At 35.4% G+C, this 12125-nt stretch overlaps 1 protein-coding gene across 1 annotated transcript in view; it reads right to left on the minus strand.

The window, feature by feature from the left end:
• Nucleotides 1-11210, minus strand: part of BCAR3 (BCAR3 adaptor protein, NSP family member) — a 75579-nt gene extending 64369 nt beyond the window's left edge. Inside the window, exons 1-3 of the mRNA XM_071750735.1 lie at nt 11022-11210; nt 9539-9578; nt 6280-6399 (exon numbers count right to left, since the gene is read on the minus strand). The gene's annotated coding sequence lies outside the window, so the exon portion shown is untranslated. The remainder of the gene's footprint in view (nt 1-6279; nt 6400-9538; nt 9579-11021) is intronic.
• Between the last annotated feature and the right edge of the window lie 915 nt (nt 11211-12125).

The following is a 12125-nucleotide window of genomic DNA, read 5'->3' on the forward strand; positions in this document are numbered from 1 at the left end:
ACTCCTTGCTCCTCTTCCTTCTTAATAGCACATGTTAGGTCTTCTATATAATGAATGACAAGAAGATCACATGGCAAGAAAACTTCATATTTAACTTGCACTGGGGCAATAAATAGGACATAGGTAGAAACAGTTAAGAATTTAAATAAGAATTTAAATGCAAAATCTCTTTTCCCCATCACAAGCAGGAAGTTATAGAACATTAATTACATTTATTCTAGTTCAGGTTTTGCATAATGTTTTTATATTGACCCACAATAAATTATACTTTATTTAAATCCATTAAGGCTGGCCTTCTTTGCATTACAAAAATTATGAAAGATCTGAATATATATCCTACTAAAACTACAATCTCTCTTCATAAGAAAACTCATACAAAACAAAAAGGAAAGGATCTTTGTACCTTCAGTTTCTCCAAGTAAAACACTCTAAGATGTAAATGAAATCACATTAAACCATAAAATGCTATGAATCAGATTTAAGCTCAGGAAAAGGAGATACTGGAAAAAATGCTCTTAGTACACCTCAGAAAAAAACCTTGTCTCTTACCTTTCTGTATATGCTTCTACTCATCAGTCAATCAATAACGTATAGAAAACTGCACAATGAATATCTACTAAAATACAGAAACATTTTATCTGTCAAATGATACAAACCTTTCCAGAATAATACTATGTTTAATGTAATGGTTACTAAGGAAGTCAGAAATATCTTCTATGACTGGCAATATCTGAGGTATTCATGATATTGTGACATGATTATTATCACTGTCCCAATACTACATAGCATCAAACCCTACTTCAGTTGTGTTAGAGGACACTGTGAAAACCATGATTCCTTCCTGGAGCACTACTCTGGAAGTCCTGGGCTACATCTTTCAGGATTCTGTCTTGAATTGCTATTTGTCATAGGACAGAATGCTACACTTCATGCTCTGGGAAGGAAAACCTCTTTGTGTAATACAGGAGTCAGATTACACCTAATTTGTCATCAGTTTGTCTCATAACAGATAAAGCTATTTCTAGAAGAGGTTATTTCCTGCCTTCTTTGCAGTGCCAAACATTTCCAAGACTGCAAAAAGGTGCTAGATAGCTGCTGAGAACATTCCTATAAGCACTGACCGACACCTAGCGCATATTTTGTCTCCCTTGGGAGTGGTTTAGTACCCAAATTTTGAATGCATCTTGATTCCATATTGGTACAAGCTCAGGCAAGCTGCAGGCTGCACCTTCTGACTCTACAATTTCCCTGGAACAGAAAACAAAAGGAGTCATAGCATGCTATGAACACATGAATGGATACTGGCCTAGATAGTGGGACACCAAGATCCAGCATGTGCTGCAGTACACAACAGAAGGTAAGATACCTGCAAATGGATTATGGGAAGGAATATGTATGGCTTTTGACATTCATATATTTTTGAAACTTCATTTTTTTAGATGAAATGCTCAGAGGCTGAGAAAATGTTCTGGGAAAGCATCACTATGGGTTGGTGAGCTCATTCATCTTTACCCTTGCCACTCTCTGACACAAGATCCTGGACTTGAGCCACAATCAGTTTGACTCAGGGCACAGTCATGTGCTCTTCAGTTCATAGTAGGAAGCATGTACAGAACTGTTAACAATTTTGCAATTAGGAAGAAAGTTTGCAGAAATTGGAAACATTTTTCTACTTTTGTACTACGATTAGCAAGGAAATGAAATAAAAGGACAAAGCAAGTATTTGAGATCATTAGGATATAGAAAAAAGGAAACAGTTTCTTGAAATTTGGAAGGTTGCACTCAAAAGAAAAGATGGAGTGTTCCATGCAGATGTAGCTTTTAGTCCTAAATTCATTCCAGTGTCTGTCAGCACTTGCTGAGTGATCTGCCCGGGAGACAGCCATCCTGGGACATCTCCACAATCAAGAAAAAAATATAAATATCTACATGATGTAAGACTGAATTCTACTGAAGTCATCTGTCTCTTTCAATACCTTTAGCTGTGGTTTCACTTGAGGCAGTGGGGCTGTTCCAGTCACCAGGGTTTACTTCTGTTCTCCCTTCCTTGGCCAGGCATACTGGTACAAATGGTTGTGTAGTTGAACAGTGAACTGCATGAGGACTGGATCTGGATGAATATGAGGTGATAAAAAGTTGGTTTTCAGTCAGACAAATTTCCCAATGAGTTCACCATGCAGCTGCAGGACAGTTTTACTGGCAACAAAAGGAATCATACAGATGTGGGGTAAAGCAGCTAAAGGAAAACTGAAAAGGGCACAGACACTTCAGGCTGTCATTTAGGAACTCCAGATTCAATTTATGTAAGAGTCAATGGCACAGGAGGCTTTCAGTTTTCTCATACAGATCAAAAATACCAGAGTCCCATTTTTCAAAGAACTGATCCCCTATAAAAATCATTCTGCTAGACCAAAGTGATTTAACAATTTTGAATGGTTGTTTTTCTACTGATTAGCTCATGCTACTCACATCAAACCAGTTATCCTAATCACTTCCCTATCATTGGCTGGCAAAAAGATAGAGTAGAAGCATAAAGGCAGTGAACTTCGTATTGTGTACTCTGCCTAATTCAACAGATACGTGACCTTGTCCACATATTTGATCCAGGTCAAATGTGTTGCTGGGCATTTTGTCAATGCACAGATCATGGTATTAATTACTGAGGAAACAGCCTGGGTAGTTAGAGTTTGATGGGATAAATACAAATCGTAGCATACTGAGCTTTAAAAATGTACAGTTTAAAGTTGTATCAGAACAAGTTAAAATTTTAGGAAACAGAAAATATTTTGAAAAAAAATTCCAAAATTTAACTTCACTGTAAAAAGAAATGCTTAGTCCTATAAAATGAAAGATGTGAAAATGCTTACATATTAAAGTGACTTATCTCATCAAGCAGTCTGGAAACTATCAAATCAGTAACAAATACAATTCTGTTGTTTAAAGATCAAAATAGCAACAAAATAATCAGCTCCATACTGGTAAATACATTACTAGGATATTAGTATTTATTTAATAGAACATAATATTTTTTTTTAAGATATTTTTGCTACTGTCTGACTTCAGTACAGTTTAGTGCTGGAAAACAAGCATTTCACTGTAACTAACCAGGCACTGTGCTGCTCCTAGACACAGCACTCTGTCAAAGACAGACATACAGAACAAAGCCATATCAATAGGCTGCAGACTAGATAACAACCATTAGTCCCTACTGTAAAAACAAAACAGTCTGCACTATGGATCTGTTTTGCAGCCTTCCCAGAATTCTTGAATACAATCAGTAAAGTTATCTAGGATGTGAATATCCTGGTACAAACAGAATAACTCAGAGATCAAATTTGGTCTATTCTTCATGTACATAATTCAGTTATACACTTAATTTGTTTTCACTAGGCAAAACCAGAGAGTGAATGAAAGCAATGGTCACCTAGAAAAATGTGAACCACTGCCACTTTTACCAGAACTTAGCTTAAAGAATTCTAGCACTTTATTTAAAAAAAAAACAACAAAACATAACCATGCAAAAAAACCCCCAAAACATCAAAACCCACAAACAAACAAAAAAACCCCTATAAAAACAACAAACAGCATCATGTTTTTACCTTGACATTTGTCCAGAGATAAAAGAGTACATAGACTCTACTTTGGAGATAAAATGTTTAGCTCAGATTAATTGAAAATCATCAGCAGCTAAGCAAGATTAGATTTAGCTCAACATATGTGAAAACTGAACAGTTGTTAGTTGTAGCAACATTAGTAGAATTTGGAATGTTCCAGTGAGTTGAATTAAATGTTGAAATTTTCCATAAATTGATTCACCACATGACAGATAGTTTGAACAGTCCTTTCTACTGAAAAAAAATATTACATTGAGAACTGTAATATACTTCTTACTACAGTACCTGAAAAGGTTACAAAATGCATTACCAAAGCCACATGAAAATAGATTATGATTGAAGTACATCTAGTTTCACTGCAGTAATCAACTTGAATAATTTCTTAATCTATTCACAGTAGCAAATAAAATAATACAAAGACTACAATTTTTTTGTAAGAAATTTAATATAATTAACTGTATAAGTTATGTAGTTGTTAAACTAATTATGAATTCCTGAGAAAACATTAAGAAAATACACTAGTCTATCTGCACACAACCAGTTCCAGTTTCTTCTGGAAAGTTAAGGTAGTTAAACTCATTTTATGAATACTCAATTTATACACATGCTCCAAAATCCCTTTTATTTTGACCAGGAGAAGTTAAACCCAGGAATGTCAGCCAAGTAAATGACTTCTTTACATTGAACTTGTAAAAGCCTTAGGCAGTGATCTTTACAATTATTAGGCAGACTGTAATACTTGTACCTTGTTATCTTAACTAGTCTCAAAATACCCTGTACAGTAAGTCATAGTCGAATAACATCTTGCTATATCCTTCCATTTGGAATAAAATGTCTTATGGGGCTTGTTCCATCTCCCACAAACACGAGTGGGATTTTGATGCTGAATTGATAAAAGCATCATAAAATCAACAAAAGATGTAGTGATCAAGTCTTAATCCAGCAAAGTACTAAATGGAAAAGGAGGGTCAGGACTGCCTTTATCAATACTTCTCCTCTCTCTTCTCTAGGGATGAGGTAGCATGTAGCCAAACAGCTTGGTTTAGACATTTTGATATGAACTTTCCAAATGAGGAAGATGTTTGTGAAACAGTCTTCTGTCAATTACAGTCTGTTAACATTACTGCAGCTTAAGTGGAAGACTGTGAGGGCAATAGAAAGTGAAATGAAACTGGAGTCTTTTCTAGATGACAACTTCTAAAAAAAGCACAGGTTATTTTGTTTTTTAAACCCTGCCAAAAGATCAAGCTGTTCTTATTGTCTAAGTACCCCTGTGATCTGTACCAAGAGCAGTATCCAAAGCTGAATCAGAGCATTAGTTTATTATCTCTTGGGTCGCCAGAACTCATTCTTTTTGTCTTTAGGAGCCAACATGGAAATCTTGCATCTCTTTTTTTTCCTACATCCTGAAGCAGCAGGGTATTGAAAGTGATGTTTGTTTGGTGGACTTGATTTTCAATTCACATTTTTTAAGAATGAAGTTCTGTAAGATGGAGTGAGACCTTTAGCAAATGCTAGAGCAAGGAATATACTGTATCTATTAGCCCAGGACAATTCATATTTCTTTCAGAAAGATTTCTGTTTCTATTTAACAGCAGACATAAGTATATTTGTGTGTTATCTGAAGCCTCTTTTTTGATGAGCTACTTCATTGAAGGGATGAAGAATTTTTCTTTTAAAATATTAATACCTCTAAACTTTTTCTCAAAACAAAACTGGTCAAGATAGCTGGAGAATTTATAAAAGCTATGACTCCTTTGAATTAAGTCAAGTTCTGGCTTAAGAACCTGATGGAGCAGTGGACTGAAACCCAAGAACTGGATGAATATTGCCATGAATTCATTACTTAGCTAAGAACAATATAATTCAAGGAACTGTGCATCACTTCCCTCCTCAGTAAAAGGGATATACTCATACCTTCTTCTGCAAAGATAAAAACCCCAGTGTAAATAGTTATCAGTAGTTATTTTTAAAAGTATAAGATATCAAAGGCAATTTATTTAGACTCTTAAGACCTTAGAAGCTTGGTTCAACTTGATCCTCAAGGGTATGCCTAGTATTAAGCAGGCTAGTAAGTATGTGAAGTGAGGCTTTTCCTCAAATTACATAATGCTTTTAAATCTACAGATATTGCAGAGCTGAAATTCTGACTTGTAGCCTCAAGCTTAAAGGCAGTTAATTGTATCCAGAATAGTAAGACCTGTGGAAAAAGAGTTTCTTTGGAATTCCTAAATAAACTTCTAGAGATTTGCAAGATGACTTATAAGGTTATTTTGTAATATAGTGTTTGCTCAATAAAGAAGATTATTCTTAAGCTACATGATATCCATTTACATAAGCAGCTTCATATCACAATTGGCACTTCGGTTTATATTTTATCTAGTTCAGAATTTTAAGAAACAAAGTAAATTGTTAACTTTTGCAGATAGTTAGCTCTGGTAGATATGAAAGTTGCTCTGGTAAATATGTCAATTTGTTACAATCTGAGACAGCCAAAACTAATACAAAATGCATTGGTTTAATTTTCACCCTTCCTAAGACAAAAGCAACTGATCAACCTTAAGGTTTTTTGCTCCAACATCATAGGATGGAACATTAATCACTTGCATTTTATCACCTTGCTTGACATTTTTTCAGTAATTTTATTGAAAAAGTGAATTTTTACCTTTATGCCACCATATTCTTTGAAGAGCATATAAAGTTCTGCAAGACTGAGCTGGATCAGCTGGTTAGAAATTGGTACACACTTCATTACCTATTCTATCATCCCAAAATGCATTTGAACCTGAAAACCAAAAATGAGCCAATTACAAAAGTATCTGTATTCCTCAGAAATGTTAAATGACTGAACAACTCGGAAAGCACTTAATAGCATGGAGGTTAGGGATGAGGAGTTCAATGCCTTCTTGGCTGCTTGGTAATAGGTAGTTATCTATGCACTAAGCCTATAACATGTAATCCACTGTTTCATTGTAATACCATATCACGGGGAATGTTGAAGATCATTTTGATCAGCAATCGCAGATGAATTAATCTTTTGTAAGACCAACCAACAAAATCACTCAGTACTGTAGTATCAACTAAAAACTCACCCTTTGTATTCAACGGGAATGTTTCTCAAAATACTAATTCAGTAATGAAGCCATTCTTCTTACATGTGTAACATATGATAAAGTGTACAAAATGAAGAGGAAAAGCAAACAGCAGTGCTATCCATAGGAATATGAAGGAAATGTGTTAAACTATATATTCTGTAAGACAGACAAAGAGAAAAAGATTCTATACTGGTTATTTGTCTGAAATGTGAAAACAGCTGAAGTTCTGGAGCATTTCTATGACAAAAAGAACCCACAGTTTGGTATCCATCATAATGTCACATGAATTTAAATTACCTTTAAAAGAATTCTTTTTTTTTTTTCCCAGATGCTAAAATGAAATAAAAGACATTAAGATGGACACATGGTAGATCTAGGAAGAGAAAAGATAAAAGACACAGAATATTGTGCCACCATCACTCCTCTATGTATGCAGTTATGTAAGACCTATGTAAACAAATAGTTTAAAGCTTCTAAATAGTTGCTGAGTTTGTGAATAGATTTATATTTTCATGTTTAAGCATATCCAAAATTAATTCAAGGATGCCCAAATCTAAATCTGTAACTTGTGACCTGAATATTTTTTATCAGAGCTCTTATGTCAGAAGCAGGAAATACTCATGTTCAGACACGTAGTGTCGTAAATCATGTTTTTGATACATTTTTTTATTTGAAGATTTTCCTCTCATCTATACTTCAGGAAAAGTACTTGCTCACTAGCTCTGTAAAAACCAACTGGAATTACAACTTTTGGCCACAAACCACCTGTCCCAACACATCTGTCTACTCCGAACCTGCGATAAGGAGCTGCCCAAAGGACAACATGTTATGGCCAGCAAAGAGCCAGTGTTGCCTTCTATCAGATAGAGAAAGCTGTTTAGCATTTTTGTAATTCTTGGAATACTAAAAAAGGATAAGAGCTTTCCTTTTTAAATTTTTTTAATACAAACTGCAAACCCAAAAATACTTTTCTGCAGAGAGGTAGGTCACAGTAGCACTGTTGCCTGTGTTAAAGTACAACACATTCCTAGAAACATTTTTGGCACATTTATATTAGAAGAAGTACCATTAGCAAAACAGGCAATGCTTTGGACCAGACATTGTTTTGGAAGCCAGAGGCACATACAGCATTACACATAAAGAATTCCACAGCACTCGTAAAGAACAAACTGGCTAATTTGCCAACCATGTGTTGAGATCCCTCTATTCTGCACCAGAATACTCCACTATATCACTTGCTTTATTGAAGATTTTTTTATTCTTGTGAAAATTGCAGGCTACAGATGACAAGCATACATAAAGAATGGTGGTTTTACCCTAACTAAGGCCATCTTGTGGAGTAACATTGATGAGGAAATCTCAACACTTCATGGACACACCACAAAAGAATTTCTCTGAGGAATGTTAAAGCCACAGAGAACATTCTTATGTGAGGTGAGGACAAGTTCTTTAAACAGATACTTCCAGATTGCATGATGGTCAGCAGGAAAGCATAAGATTTTCAGAGAGAGAAAAGGAAAACACAGGTAGCTGGTTAGCACGTTAGTAGAACCATGGACAAATACCTCTTTTCTGGTTCATATGCTTCTAAGTCAGTCACAGACTTTATTTAGTTGTCATAAAGGAACTTATTTTCAAAACTGTTTAACAACTTCACAAGGAATATATTTTTAACACTAAAAAGTTTATATTTCCTTTGAATATTTAGCTTCCATGCTAGTACATGACAATTAGGTGATCCTGCTCTGGCAGGGGTGCTGGACTCAGGCTTTCAAGGTCCCTTCCAACCCCTAACATTCTGTGATTCTGTGAATTAAAAAATATCTAGAAGAATTGGTGAAGAGTCACCATTCTCTTCATTCCAGAGAAAAAAGAAATTCTGTACAAGGCATGAAAGGAATCCCAGAATTTCCACAGGGGAACACTCTCTTCAAACAATATAATGATAAACAATGGCTATCTAATCTTAACTGCCCAGCTGCATTTGCTCTGTTATTAATTTATACCAAACAAAAAAACCCAAGAAACAAACAAAAAAAGCCCCAAAGCCAACAAACCTCACCAATAACCCTCTTGTCTCCAAACCCCCATACCAAGGAAATTCAACCGAAAACATAAAATTAATTACATTAACCTTATATGACAAGATATACACACAAAACATACAAGATGCATAGTTTTCAAAGGTACTGTACTTAGAGTCTTTGCTTGTGGTTTACTTTATGGAATGCTATGTGCTATGAAGTCTTTGTTGACAACTGTGTAGATATTTCCCTACTATTTTGATGAAAAATTTGTTACTACAGCTGGAGGGGAGGTGGAAGAGTATCTCCTTTCTCCCATGAGATAACTAATCGCCTTTCTGATCCTTCTGCTAATGGTAGTTTTGGTGAAGAAAGGTAACAGAAACATTAACTCAAACAGCTCTTATTTAACCAGTGTCACACTGTTAATTGGATGCAGGGTCAGGACAGAAGATATATTCAGAGCCTGATGAAATTTAAGGGGAAAATGGAACTACAAAATAAATTGTAAAAGACTAAATATATCATTATGAGACCTGGTTCTAGGTGGAGGGAGTTTCCCAGTATTCTTCTGCTTTTATACTACTTATTTCCACTTCTGAAAAGATGATTAACTCTTGCTTAGGGCAGGTAATACCAACATTTTTGACATCCAAAATACAATTATAAACACACAGGCAAGGTATGTGGCAGATGTTGGGCACGTTTTTTCCCTCACCAAAAAATGAATACCCTTCCTTTCAAGAGGAAGGAAAGAAGCAAAAATATAAGATGACTGAATGTATCGTAGGGAAATTCTACTTACCCATTCCAAACACTGTCACTTCCTGTACATCTCAGGTTTCCTGCAATAAAGAGACAGTCACGTGTTTAGTTAGGTCACCAGATTTTTTATGGTGGTGAAACCATTGCTTATATGTATTCAGCAAGATATTTTTCTTCTGTTATTACTGAACAAGCTCAAGAATGAAGTTACAGAATTTTGAAATCCTATGTGGAAGGTCGTGCTGCATTACCCACATCATTTTAAAATTTCAGGTTTTTTCACATCAAAGTAAACATTTTAAATCCAACTCAAGGTTGTACAGTTCTGTTTCTGAACATGAGCTGTTTAGAGGCTTTTATGAAATTAAGCTACTGCCAAAAAGGTACCAAATGGGTAATAACAGGAGTTTCCTACAGTGGCACGCTGATCTGCTGAACTGAACTTAGCTTTTACTTTCAGACTGCTTTTCTGTATTATTTTAATAACATGTTCACAGTTATAGTCATGCAAATCGGAGCACAGTCTAAGCAAAAGCACAGCAAAGGTGTTTACATGTAGATATAAAACCCAACTGCTTATGCAGCAACACTTTAGATAATGCATTAGTTTTCCTCTTTCCTCTATCCCAATATCCCCAGACTATCAAAAGATGATGATTCTGATGTTGGCTTTTTGTATTCCCAAAACAAGTTGACAGGTTAATACCAGACTCTTCATTCAGCTATGGCTTCATCAAGTTAACTTCACTATAATTTTAGAGAAGTGGGCATTTATGTATTTCAGACACCAAGGCTGAGAAAGTCAAAATCACTGTGTGGATATAGTAAGTATTCCAGGGGCAATTCATGCTCCCATTTCAGTCTCCTTTGGGAATTAAGGCATTAATATTACAATAAATAAGGAATTAATATCACAAAGACCATGTCATATATCTGGTCTCCACCAAAGTTACTCAGGTGAGCCAGCAACTTCATCTCTTCTGGAAAGTAATTTCTCTTATTGTGCCTCTTCTGCTTCAGAAAAATTGACATGTATTGCACTTGTATTGCAAATCCTGTTTCCCCTACTGTGTCAATCCTCTTGCACTCACAGAAACAGAGTTTGGTACTTTGCATGTGAACTGGATGACATCAGAGATCAGCTACCATCAGATCTTCTTATTCAGATAGCAACATGATGCAAAACCTTGTAGGTTTGGTTAACTCTGCATGGAAAGGAATAATAGGCAACAATCATCATATAATAATTACTACAATTAGATTCCATCTCTGCTCTTCCCTTAAAAAACATCTTATAAGGGAAGAATTGACTACATAAGAAAATGTCATAGACGTGTATGAGACTTGCATACAGACACATGCAAAGGGCATCAAGGGTGGAGAGGGAAAAAGAAAGCGTAAGAACATAATGTACATTGAGAATAGTCATTATCAATTCCTAAGGTATCTGTCAAACCTTGTATCCAATGTACTTATTTTTTTAATTTTAATAATCTCAAACCAGAGGAAGGGGTTGTTATTACCTGTAAAGTCAGATCAGGTCTCTTAGTTCCTTCACTGTACAGCCACAAAAAAAATCTTGCAGTGACACAAGGGAAGCAACAATGAGGAGGTGGTCAAAAGTGCAAACCTGAGATATTAAATCTCCTCTCAAATTCTGTTGCAGGTTATTCACTCCTCTTCCATTCCAATCACAGTCTGCATGTAAACATATTTTTATGTTTTTTTCAATCTTGGACTGTGGAAGAAAGGAAGTGAGGCACAGACTTTCTGATTTCTGCCAACCGTGTTGTGAAAACAGCTACAGCAAACAGATGGGGAAGACAGGGAGTGGCAGCACTACGAGTCACTGTAACTCTTTGATACTGTACAAAAATCAAGGCAGTCCCTTAGACAAGAGAAATAGTAAAGCTGCACAGAAAACTTCTGATTTTCAATACTCAAGAGGCTTAAGCATGTTTTATTTTGCTCTGTAACAATCTGAAAGTCTTTTAAACATACCAAATTGCTATAAATCTTAAGTAGACCCCCTCTCTTAATGAAAGACTTGATTAAGGTCTATGTCTCTTTATCCCATGTAAGTCTGTGCAGAAGCTGTAGTGCTGAAAACCTACCAAAACATACATTTTACTAGAATCATATTTCATGATTTGAGAAGGAGAGATAGGTACTGGAAAAGAGTATGAGAAACCAAGCAAAACTGTTTATCACCAAGTGTATCACTGTAGGAAGCACGTAAATCCAAACAACTGTATTACATTTAATATAACACAAATAAAAGTATATCCCATCAGAACTTCTAAAACACTATATTTTAAAATAATCACTGTTTGCACAGAAGTGTTAAACAAAAAAAGAAAACAACTAAGAAAAAATATCCCTAGGACTGTGCACATGTGAGATTTAACTTTTTCCCCTCTTGCCTATTTCTTGGGCTTTCTAGGGATGCTGACATTCTGTATCAAGCTTTTCCCTTAACTGTGGCTATTAAAACATAACTCAAGACTCTGACATTCTCAAGTTATCTCAATATTTTAAGGAAAATTCAAACCAAATGCACTCAATTTTTGCCCTAAACACAAATGACAAATGTGTTTGCTTATATGACAAGCTGCAAGCTTCTGTTC

This window comes from Heliangelus exortis, chromosome 8, assembly GCF_036169615.1.
Source record: "Heliangelus exortis chromosome 8, bHelExo1.hap1, whole genome shotgun sequence".
Classification (NCBI taxonomy): domain Eukaryota; kingdom Metazoa; phylum Chordata; class Aves; order Apodiformes; family Trochilidae; genus Heliangelus; species Heliangelus exortis.